General features: G+C 41.0%; 1 non-coding gene across 1 annotated transcript; it reads left to right on the forward strand.

Annotated features, from left to right (window-relative positions):
• The first annotated feature begins 2,274 nt into the window (after positions 1-2,274).
• Positions 2,275-2,381, forward strand: LOC118480656. Its single transcript, XR_004863636.1, has one exon. It is a non-coding gene; the product is annotated as a small nucleolar RNA R71 (small nucleolar RNA).
• Positions 2,382-11,158: the final 8,777 nt, after the last annotated feature.

Here is an 11,158-nt window from a genome sequence, read left to right on the forward strand (position 1 = left end):
TTAGATTAGTAAGAAAAAAAATGAAAATTTTTGAAAAAATTTGGGGTGTTTAGCGGTTCCAATAGAGTTTTGTGTAAGGCTTGTTGTTAGGACTTGCAAAATTTCAAAGTGTTACCTTCCCCCCCCCCCACACTTAAATTACACATTGTTCTCAATGTGTACCAAAAATAAATTTTTAGGTTGATTGGATGTGTAATGTGGTGTTAAAAAGCAAAGATTTATGTTACTGGCAGTCTGGACACGGCCCCGTGGGGACCGGACACGGCCCCGTGTTCAGGTGCCAGTAACAGAAATTAAAGAAATGAGACAGAAGCCTGGACACGGGGGCGTGTCTAGTGAACACGGCCCGTGTCCAGTTACCTGAACTGGGCGATTTTTCTGCAGGTGGCTCAGCACGGGGCCGTGTTGGTTGAGCACGGCCCGTGTTGAGCCTTCTGTAATGGAGATTTGTGTCGGGTTGCTTCGTTCTTTGTGCATGGGGCCATTTTTCTCGTTTCCCTTTTTCATCCATTACCACCACGAGTGTGTTTTATTCCTGCAAATTAAAACTAAAAGATTAAACTAAACTAAGGATAGTTCCGCGGAATGCCTCCGTGGTGCGCCACGTTTATAAGGGTCCTTAGCTAGACCCAATGTGAGGTTATATATTTTCTGAGTGGGATGCTTGGCGTCCCATGTTACACCGTCGGAGAGCAGCATCCAAGCTCGAATCAATAACCTTCATGTAGTTGACCGGGTCGTCGTCCTCTATTCTCTTCCCAACTCCGAATTTTACTTCATCATCCCCATACCTCAAGGTGAGGGTTCCGTCATTCATATCTACCACTCCTTGTGCGGTGGCAAGAAATGGTCTCCCTAGTATGAGGGGGACCTCGGTGTCTTCCTCCATATCGAGTATGACAAAGTCGACTGGATAGACGAATCTGCTTACCTTTACCAAGACATTTTCAATGACACCTTGTGGGAATTTGACGGATCGATCAGCGAGTTGTATGCTCATTTTTGTAGGACTCGTGGTTCCCAGGCCGAGTCTTTTAAACATTGATGAGGGCATGAGGTTAATGCTAGCCCCAAGGTCGGCTAAGGCATTACAAACGGGGGACTCCCCTATTGAGCAGGGAATCGTGAAGCTTCCGGGATCGATTTTCTTTTGGGGAAGTTTATTGAGTACGAGGGCAGAGCATTCTTCGCCTAAATTGACTAATTGCAAATTTTCAATTTTCTTTTTATAAGTGAGGAAGTCCCTCATGAACTTAGAGTATTTGGGCATTTGGGTTAGGACCTCAATAAAAGGAATATTGACATGCAATTGCTTTAATAGACTTTCGAACTTCGCGAATTGCTCATTGGTCTTCTGACGAATTAACCTACCGGGGTACGGAACTCGAGGAGCTTTGGTAGGCTCTGGTGATGGAGGGGAGTTCTTTTCCTGCAGAGGTGTGGGTACCGTTTCTTCTGTTGGCGGCGGCGCTTCTGCAGGACCTACGGTGCGGTTTCGTAGTGTGATGAGATGAACTTGCGCTTTTGGGTTTGTTTCGGTATTGCTAGGTAATGCGCCTTGCGGTCTCTCGGCAAAATTTTGAGCTATTTGATTTAATTGTTTTTCTATGTTTTGAATACTAGCTTGTTGATTTCTAAAATTTGATTCTAATTGTAGAAATCTTTCCGAGTTTTTCTTTTCAGTGTCGGAGATGAGGCGAGATACAGTATCTTCAAGCCTTTCTCGTCCACTTTGTTGTTGAGTGAAATTTTGTGACTCATTTCTTGGTTGTTGAAAGTTTGTTCGTTGGGTTTGTTGGTTACTACTATTGCCGGGTTCTCTCCAACCAAGGTTTGGGTGGTTTCGCCATCCTTGATTGTAAGTTCCCGTTGGAGGACCCGACGGCCTAGGTCTATTATCAATGTAGTTTACCAATTCTTGTTGATCGTCCGTTTCTTTCATACAACTCCAATTTTCATGTGACCCACCACACCCTTCACAAGCCATAACCGAGACTGTTTTTGTCATTTCCAATTTTTTTTATTTTTGAAGAAAGGGCCTCGATTTGGGCTTGTAAAGAAGTGCTTTCATCGACCTTATGGGCGCCCGGGGCAATAGATTTATTGCCTCGGGGGGTGTGCCATTGAAAATTGGTTTGAGCAATTTCCTCAATTTGGTTATATATTTCATGCGGGCGTCGATTACCTAAAAGTCCCCCGGAGCTAGAATCAAGTGTCTGCCTTGTATGTGGCAACAATCCATTATAGAAAGTGGATACTTGTTGCCATATCGCAAGGCCGTGATGTGGACACTTACGTAATAACTCCTTGAACCTTTCCCAAGTTTCATATAAGGATTCCCCGTCCTCTTGTGAATATGTATTAATTTCAGTCATTAATTTAGCTGTTTTAGCGGGAGGGAAATACTTATATAGAAATTTTTGGGCTAGTTCATCCCAGGTGTTTACCGATCCAGCTGGGAGGGCGTTGAGCCAAGCTTTCGCTCAGTCTTTTAATGAGAAAGGAAACATTCGGAGGCGGATAGCATCATTTGATGCTCCATTGATCCGAAAGGTATCACATATTTCTAAGAAATTAGTAATATGTAGATGGGGATCCTCGTCCGCAAGCCCATGGAAAGTTGCGGAGTTTTGGAGCATTTGTATCAAGTGCGGTCGAAGTTCGAAGTTATTAGCTTCAACATTCGGAGCATTGATAGCGGCGCCTAGATTACCTACGGTGGGTCGTAGATAATCCATGAGGGTACGTTGGTCCGCCATTGGAGGTGGATCACCCGAAACCTTCTCTTGGTTTTTAGCTTTTAATCTTTTTCTGAGAAAGCGTTCGGGTTCTTCTAGAGGTTCTTTTATGTCTTTATTAGAACTGGAGCTCATACACTATGTAAGATTGGCGTCGGGTTCCAAGTCCTGCAATAAAAACATAAAAGAATGCTGGTCAGAAGATTCACCACGGCCCCGTGTTCAGCGAACACGGCCCGTGGTCGGAGTTGCAGTGATTGTTTTTCCAGATCCCAGTTACTGGAAGTTGGACACGGCCCCGTGTTGCACCGACACGGCCCCGTGGTCAGCCTTCTGTAACTTTGGAAAACTAAAAACTGCCAGTAACGATGCTGGGCACGGCCCGTGTCCGACCAGGCACGGCCCGTGCTGAGCTCTGCAGAAACTGAAAAACTAAGAAAATCCTAAAAAAAATAAAAAGAAAAATAAAAATATGATTAGGCCGATGATTCCTAACTTTCTTAAAATCCTTGTGTCCCCGGCAGCGGCGCCAAAAACTTGATGCGTGTGTAGTGTAATATATTTTTAATGTATAATTAAGCCCTTTTTTTTACACCTTTAGCCAAGTTTTAAATTTATAAAACACGATATTCACTAACACTAAACACACATATGGGCAAGTGCACCCATCGTGGACGTAGTATAGTGTTGGTAAGATACCGAGGTCGTCCAAGGACACAAGAGCTTTTAATACCGGTTTATCCTCAACGTCTAATCAAATCAAAAAGTTAGAAAAATGTTTTTAAACTAAGAAAATAAAAACTAACTAAATGCTGAAAAATAAAAATAAAATAAAAACAGATAGACAAGATGAATCACTTGGATCCGATTCGTGTATTAGTATAACCTTTGATTATTTTCGCACTTTTGCACTTGTTTAAGAGATTATCTTAGTTATTGTAGTATGCCCCTCTTTTGAAGGCGACGCTACCCTCAACCCAGTAGTTTGAGTCAGCAAGGATACAATCCTAAAGGGCTGGATTATTGGAAGATAATGAACTAAGTTATTAATGCAAATTATGGTAGGCCCCGCTTTTGGCGGTGATGTTACCCTCGACTAAATAGTCTGAGTCAGCAGGGATACAGTCCTAAATAGCCGGGTTATAGTATTAATAGTAGTTAACTTATGAGGGGGTCAAAGAGTTTGGATCCCCGCCATCCAATACCTATGGGCATTGAAGGAGATCCTACTAAATTTGACCCAGGTCCTTGCAGGACCTCTAAACGCTGAACAAGGGCAAGACCCTTACCAAACCGTTCCCTTAACCCCCGACCAGGTAGCCAACATACCTCCATATAGACCGTGGAGATATGAATGGTGAAAATCTTTTATTTTATATAGACAGTAAAATAATGCCAAGACACCACGGACAAACGATAAGGAAAGATCACCTTCAACATAAGTAACTAGTTATTAAAGTCATTAATACAAAACCAAATAAAAAGTGCAAAAGATTAAAAATAAAAAGTAGTATACTAAACACTTGTCTTCACCAAGTGATGTAAGAGACTTAGGCAAACATGGCCTTGATTGTCAAGAACTCTTACTATCAATCTTGGATCCCGAGACGACTCACACACTCTACGATGGACAATGGATGATGGTGGTGGATGATGGTGTTATGGTGGTGGTGGGTGGTGGATGAAGTGTGAGAGAGGTGGTGTGCCAAGGGATGGATTGGAATGAAGCCAAGCACTCCTATTTATAGGCTGAACAGAAGGCTGGGCACGGCCCCGTGTCCGCTGGACACGCCCCCGTGCCCGTCTGACACTATCTCTCTTCATTAATTGTAATTCGCAATTACAATTAATGCGCCTGCTGTACTTTCGCCACGCCCCCGTGCTCACTGGACACGGCCCCGTGGTGGGCAATAGAAGCTTCTACAGGTTTGTCTTTTCTGCTGCTTCTTGGGCACGGCCCCGTGCTGGCTGAGCACGGGGCGTGTTCAGGCTTCTGTTTTCTCTTCTTTGCTTGGGGAGGTGCCGTTGAGGGTTCGGGCAGTCTACTTTTATTCCTTTTCTTGTATTTGTGTTAGAATTGGCTGTCTTTTTGCTTCTTTTGTGACTTTGAGCTCATTTCATCCTGAAAATACAAAAGGAAGACAAAAACACTCTTTTTCCAACATTAGTACTTAAAAAGGGTTAGTTTTATGCCTTATTTGATGTAATTTATATGTTGCATTTTACACACATCAATTCTATGAGAAGAAGAGAGGAAGTAATAAACCGAGTGATGGTGACTCGGTGACACCCAAGGCTGGTCAGGCTTGGGTGGATATTTTCTTCGACTAAAAACCTGACTTGCCGGAGATCCCAAGGTTGTAATCGTGGATCAGGTATCGGTATCTTTCTTAATATGTGTTTGAAAAGGTTAAGCAGGAATTGTCGGAGTTCCCAGGTTGGTAAGCGTGGAGCATGAATCGGCATCTTCCTTGAGAAATTTAATACGGTAATGTCATCATACAAACGGTAAAAAGGTTTGTTTATGTTTGTGCATGCTTGCATATGGTAAATCAAGGACATTAATTTCTACTTGCATTTTCCTACAAGTGGTTGAAAGACAATATGATGAACCACATCCCCGAACCTTCCCATAGTATACCTACAAATGGTAAAATCAATCAATCAAACTTATTTTCCGAAAAAACCATTTTGATTAAAACAAACTTAAGTGTTTTGAAATCTAAATGGGAAAATAGTTTGTTGATAAGTTCTGATTGTTTACGTCAAGAGAATGGCGATTTGATGCGATTTGATATCGGTTGTCATATTTCTATACAATTTGTTTTTAATTTTTCTTTAATGTGTTTGCATTTTAGGGGGAGTAAGAAATTTCAGAAAATTCAAAAACATTAGAAAATTTGAAAAAAAAAAGCCAAAAACATGATAAAATCAAAAACGAGTTTGGTTGTGAAAAAGAGGAAATGATAGTACATCAGTGGACTATCACAACATGCTAAAGAATTGGAAAGTTTAAAATGTGATAAACAATCTCACTGAGGATATGCCAGTAGGTTTTTACACATTTAGTAGATTGTGACGAGATATAAACCTAAAAATTCAAACTTGCTTATTCTGTGGGTAACAACTTCTTGGATATATAGGTAACCCCTGAAATCTTGTTTGAAAGATCCCTCTTTCTGAGATACTAGGTCTTTATACTCAGTGGTATCTGGGGTATTATCCCGGGACTTCTGCTGTATGGAAATACTGACCTAGTCCCCGTATAATACTTTCCGCAAATGCTTGAAATATAGCGCTGCCCTCAGCAAGTTGATGAAACAATAAAATTGATAGTCGCTGCTGTTGTAACAAAAGATCCTCTAAAGGGGACCCACCAAAAGTCGAAGCCGTCATCTCTCTGCGTATACGGAAGTATCGACCTGAGCTCTCACGACCCTCGCACCTAACCCCTTACAGATATCATCTGTGGTATACTCACCTGGAAGACTGAATATTGGGATCTGGATACGGGAGTATATTCAAGTAGTGGGACACACAGTTAAGTCTAAGTTCCTAAGACGTTAATATCGTATCTCGAAACAGTTGAAATTTGTGTGAAAATTTAAAAGGGACCAGTATACTGACAATCTAGGTAAATTGTTTTGAACTTATAATGAAATCAAGCTTAACGGTGTTGATGATATGTCTCATAACTGATATCATCCTCTTGCACGAACTCACAAAAATATTGTCTGTAAATATTTCTTTACTGCATTTCATTTTGGTTATTTCTCAAAATTCCAAAAAGTTTTTAGTGTGTTTTAGCATAAAATTTTGAAAAAGTCAAAAAGATTTTCGATAACTGATATTGGAAAGCTGATTTTCAAAATTCCAAGTGCTAAACTTGATGAACCGGTCTGAAAGTGCTGAATGAGAAAAATTTAAAGTTAAAATTTGCAAGTGGTTCATCAGAATATTATAGATTGATCAAGATTGTGATAGGATCTTCAAATGGTGTCTACATGCTTAAATGTTTATCATAAAACTTATGGTTGTGGTAGAGTTTTATGCAGGATGAGTCAACATTTGAGGGGGAGTACATGTTGATGATGATAAATTTGAAGATGTCTACATCTGAGAGAAGAATTGTTGTTGGTGATGAATGAGAAAGAGAAGAGATAGAGATTGAGGATGCCTACAATGTCAAATATTTTGAAGAAAAGCCCAGAGACTGATCAAGACTGAAGATACGAAGACACGACAATGTTAAAGACACGACACGTGCGATTCGTCAACATCTGAGGGGGAGTCTGTTAGTGCACCACATCTGTCGACTACGTCTTGTATCGAGTCTAGAGCTGAATAGAATAGATTAGAGCACGAAATCCAAGAATGTGTGATCAAGGTTGATTTCGCTCCAAATGACATGTTGTCATTAGGAGCGAAACCTCCTTTAAATCCTGATTTCGCTCTTAAGGTCTGATCCTGATTTCGCTTATGTTGAATATGTCTGATTTCGCTCCTGATGGTAATGTTTTTTTTGGAGCGAAATCATGTCTCATATATATAGGTGTCAGTTTAGAGCAAAATTATTGAGTTAGGGTGTATATTGTCATTCCGGCTGTCACGAAGTGCTGCCGAAGTGTTGTCAGGATTGTAAACGTCATTTAAATCAAAAGATCAACAGTTAAAAGTGTATGCTCGGTGAATTGAACCTGATTTGTTTGTTTCCGCCGCTCAAATCAAGAAAAGTTCTTCTGGATAGACTCAATTGGGTCCAAACACGATCCTACACATATTTCGGCATACTCTATTCATTAGATCCATAAAAGCGGCCGGAGCGTTAGTTAACCCGAATGACATTACTAAAAATTCATAATGTCCGTAACGGGTTCTGAACGCGGTCTTAGGTACGTCCTCTTCCCTTACTCGTACTTGATGGTAACCCGATCGCAAGTCTATTTTTGAGAACCAACTTGCCCCTTGTAGTTGATCAAAAAGATCATCTATTCTCGGAAGAGGGTATCGGTTCTTTACTGTGAGTTTGTTGAGCTCACGATAGTCGATGCACATTCTCATCGACCCATCCTTCTTTTTAACAACAAAACGGGCGCTCCCCACGAGGACACGCTAGGGCGTATGAAGCCCTTGTCAAGAAGTTCTTGTAATTGGACCATTAATTCCCGTACTTCCGCGGGTGCCAACCGGTAAGGGGCTTTAGCTACCGGTTTGGCATTTGGTTCCAACTCGATACGGAATTCGACTTCCCGCTCGGGTGGAAGTCCCGGCAACTCATCCGGAAACACATCCGGGTATTCATTCACAATCTTAGTATTTTCGACTCTTAAAGCACCTAATTTTGTGTCGACAACATAGGCTAAAAATGCCTTACTTCCATTCTTCGCATACTTAACCGGCTCTAAGATAGTACAAAGTTTTGCCTCTACCTTCCTTTCCCCATGAATACTTACCCGTCTTCCCCTAGGAGATGTCACATGAATGATTTTGCTTTCGCATAAGATTTCCGCATGATAGCGGGATAACCAATCCATACCTACTACTACCTTGAATTCTCCTAAGACCATGGGAATCAAATCAATGTCAAAATCCTCATCCTCGATAGTAATTTTACAATTTCTACATATCTCATGCAAAAGGTAACTCTTACAGTCGGCTATTTCTACCTGTAAAGGTGTAGGCATTCTTTCTATCATGAATAAAGGGGAATGTATAAACTTAGTTGAAATGAATGACCTACTAGCCCCAGTATCAAACAACACATACGTAGGTATAGAGTTTATCATAAAGATACCTGACACCACATTCGGGTGAGCTCTAGCTTCTTCCGTGGAGATTTGGAACATTCTTCCCTTAGCTTTAGCGGGTTCTTCTTTCTTTCCTTCTTTCTTTACTCCTTGTTTGAGCTTCGGGCATTCGGCTTTCACATGGCCCGATTCGTTACAGTTGTAGCACACCCTCTTAGGATTTGGGCAGTTATAATAAGGATTCCCTTCTTGCCCGAAGTTGTAACATCCTCTCTTTCCCAATAAACATTCTCCCGAATGGGGTTTTCCACACGTTTTACATCGTGGAAACCCTCCTTTAGAAACTTCTTTCTTTCCTTGATCGTGTGTTTTTGGTTTCTTGGAAGAACCTTGTGTTGACCCCTTCTCAGCTTGCCTTTTCTCCCCACGTTCATCTTGCCTCTTTATCTTAATTTCCCTATCCCTTGCCAGATCAATAATCTCGTCCAAAGTTTCACATTTTGAAGGAATTATGAACTCCTGAATTTCAGCTTTAAGCATGCCATGATAACGGATAATCTTCTTCCTCTCTGTTCCGACTATTTCTTCGCAAAACTTCAGCTGATCAAGGAAGGTGTTCGTGATCTCATTGATTGATTCATCCTTTTGTCGGAGTCGGAGAAAGTCTTCTTGGATTCGATCCATGGCTGATTGTGGACAATGATACTTACTAAAGGGTTGTTTGAATTCTTGCCAAGTCAAAGTTTGAACTCTATCCTCTCCGATCTCCTTACTATACGAATCCCACCAATCTTTAGCCCTTCGTAAAAGTTGCCCTGTGGCAAACATGACTTGATCTTCTTTGTCACAATGACTTTGAATGAACACTCCCTCCATGTTAGCTATCCATCTTTGGCATTCGATGGGATCAATTTCCCCATTATAAGTTGTAGGCTTACATGCCATGAAATCCTTGTAGGTGCACCGTCTTGCTTCCTTCTTGCCTTGAATCCCGGTTATCATTTCTTTCAACTCATCCACTTTGCTCGTTATCATAGTCTCCACCATACTTAGTACTTGGCCCTCCACTTCTTGTGCTAGCTTTGAAACGTTTGCATCAAACGCCTTCGTTACTTCATCCGAAATCATCTTGTTTAACTCGTTTCGTGTTATCCGTTCGGTGGTATCCGTGTTTCCTCCACTTGCCATCTACAATTGAATTTTCATGTTAAACGTCATTACATTCAGTCTTTTTATCTTTCTATACATCATTCGTTCTTAATAACTCATTCCCATAAGTCGTAAACCCCTTAAATCTTTCTTTACAACATTCTAAATGAGTTAATTACTTCATTCGTTCGTGCACAAGACTCCCCATTCTTTCACATATTCATCATTTAAACACATTATCTATCTTGAACTTTTAGTTTCATAATCAATTTGAGGCATTACTAGAGTTTAACGAAATATTAGAACTGAATTAAAGAGCCTCACACATCAAACTAGCAATTCAGAAAAAGCAGAAAAGGGGGCACCGTCGCCGACGGCACATGTGTGCGTCGTCGACGGCCTCTAGAAAGTCCCGTCGCTGAAAATTGTCCGTAGGCAGCAAGTTAGTCCGTTGGATGAAGGGGTGCCGTCGCCGACGCCATAAGGGGTCGTCGCCGACGGTCCTTCTGATCTGCAGACGATGTTCAGCTCAAAATTTTTATTTCCAGGCCTTCTTTCAACCCAAAATGGTTCCGTAGATCCCCGAAACCTCCCGTAACATTCCTTTTACACCCCAATCAAATTATTATTGTAACTTAACTAGCGCTGTAAACGAACCGAACGAACACGAACAAGCCCTTGTTCATGTTCGTTCGTTAAGGAAATAAATTTGTTCATGAACGTTCATGAACACTTACCGAACGGGATTTTATGTTCGTGTTCATTCATTAAGGAAATGAACATGTTCACGAACGGTTCACGAACAGAACACAAATAAATCAACGAAAGCGACATAGTCTAGCAGGTGGATGGAGGATGAATGAATGTTGGAACTTAAAGCAATAATAGTAGAACGGAGGATGATAGTGTTCGTCAATGTGAATATTGAGAAAAGATAGGGGAACGATACATAAGCACGGTGGGAATCGAGTTTTCTATTTTAATTTTTAGGATGATAAAATAAATAAAAGTTAAAGAATATAAAAATTTTAGATAAAATAAGTAAAAGTACAAAAAACCTCATGAACAATACAAACAAACGAACATGAACGTATGTTCACGAACACATTACCGAACGTTCACGAACACAATTGAACGAACGAGACCTTTGTTCATGTTCGTTCATTTAACTAATCAAACGAAATTTCTTGTTCGTGTTCGTTCATTTATTAAACAAACGAACGTAAACGAACTTCCCGCCGAACAGTTCACGAACTGTTCGCTGAACGTTCGGTTCATTTACAGCCCTAAACTTAACCGTAATCCCTTCCCATTTCCCATCAAGGTCATAGCTCAAAACCTTAAATCACTTACTTGCGTGGCGCTTTGGATCGAACACACATTCACAAGAGCTTTCGGTTTGAGTCCGAGCATCATATCCTGCTCGAATCTCTCAAACCTAGGCTCTGATACCAACTTGTAAGGTCTAAAACTTTAAAAGACACTAACGAACTTCATTTGACAAATACCAAACGGGTCGAATAA

Source organism: Helianthus annuus, chromosome 7, assembly GCF_002127325.2.
Source record: "Helianthus annuus cultivar XRQ/B chromosome 7, HanXRQr2.0-SUNRISE, whole genome shotgun sequence".
In the NCBI taxonomy this organism is placed as follows: Eukaryota; Viridiplantae; Streptophyta; class Magnoliopsida; order Asterales; family Asteraceae; genus Helianthus; species Helianthus annuus.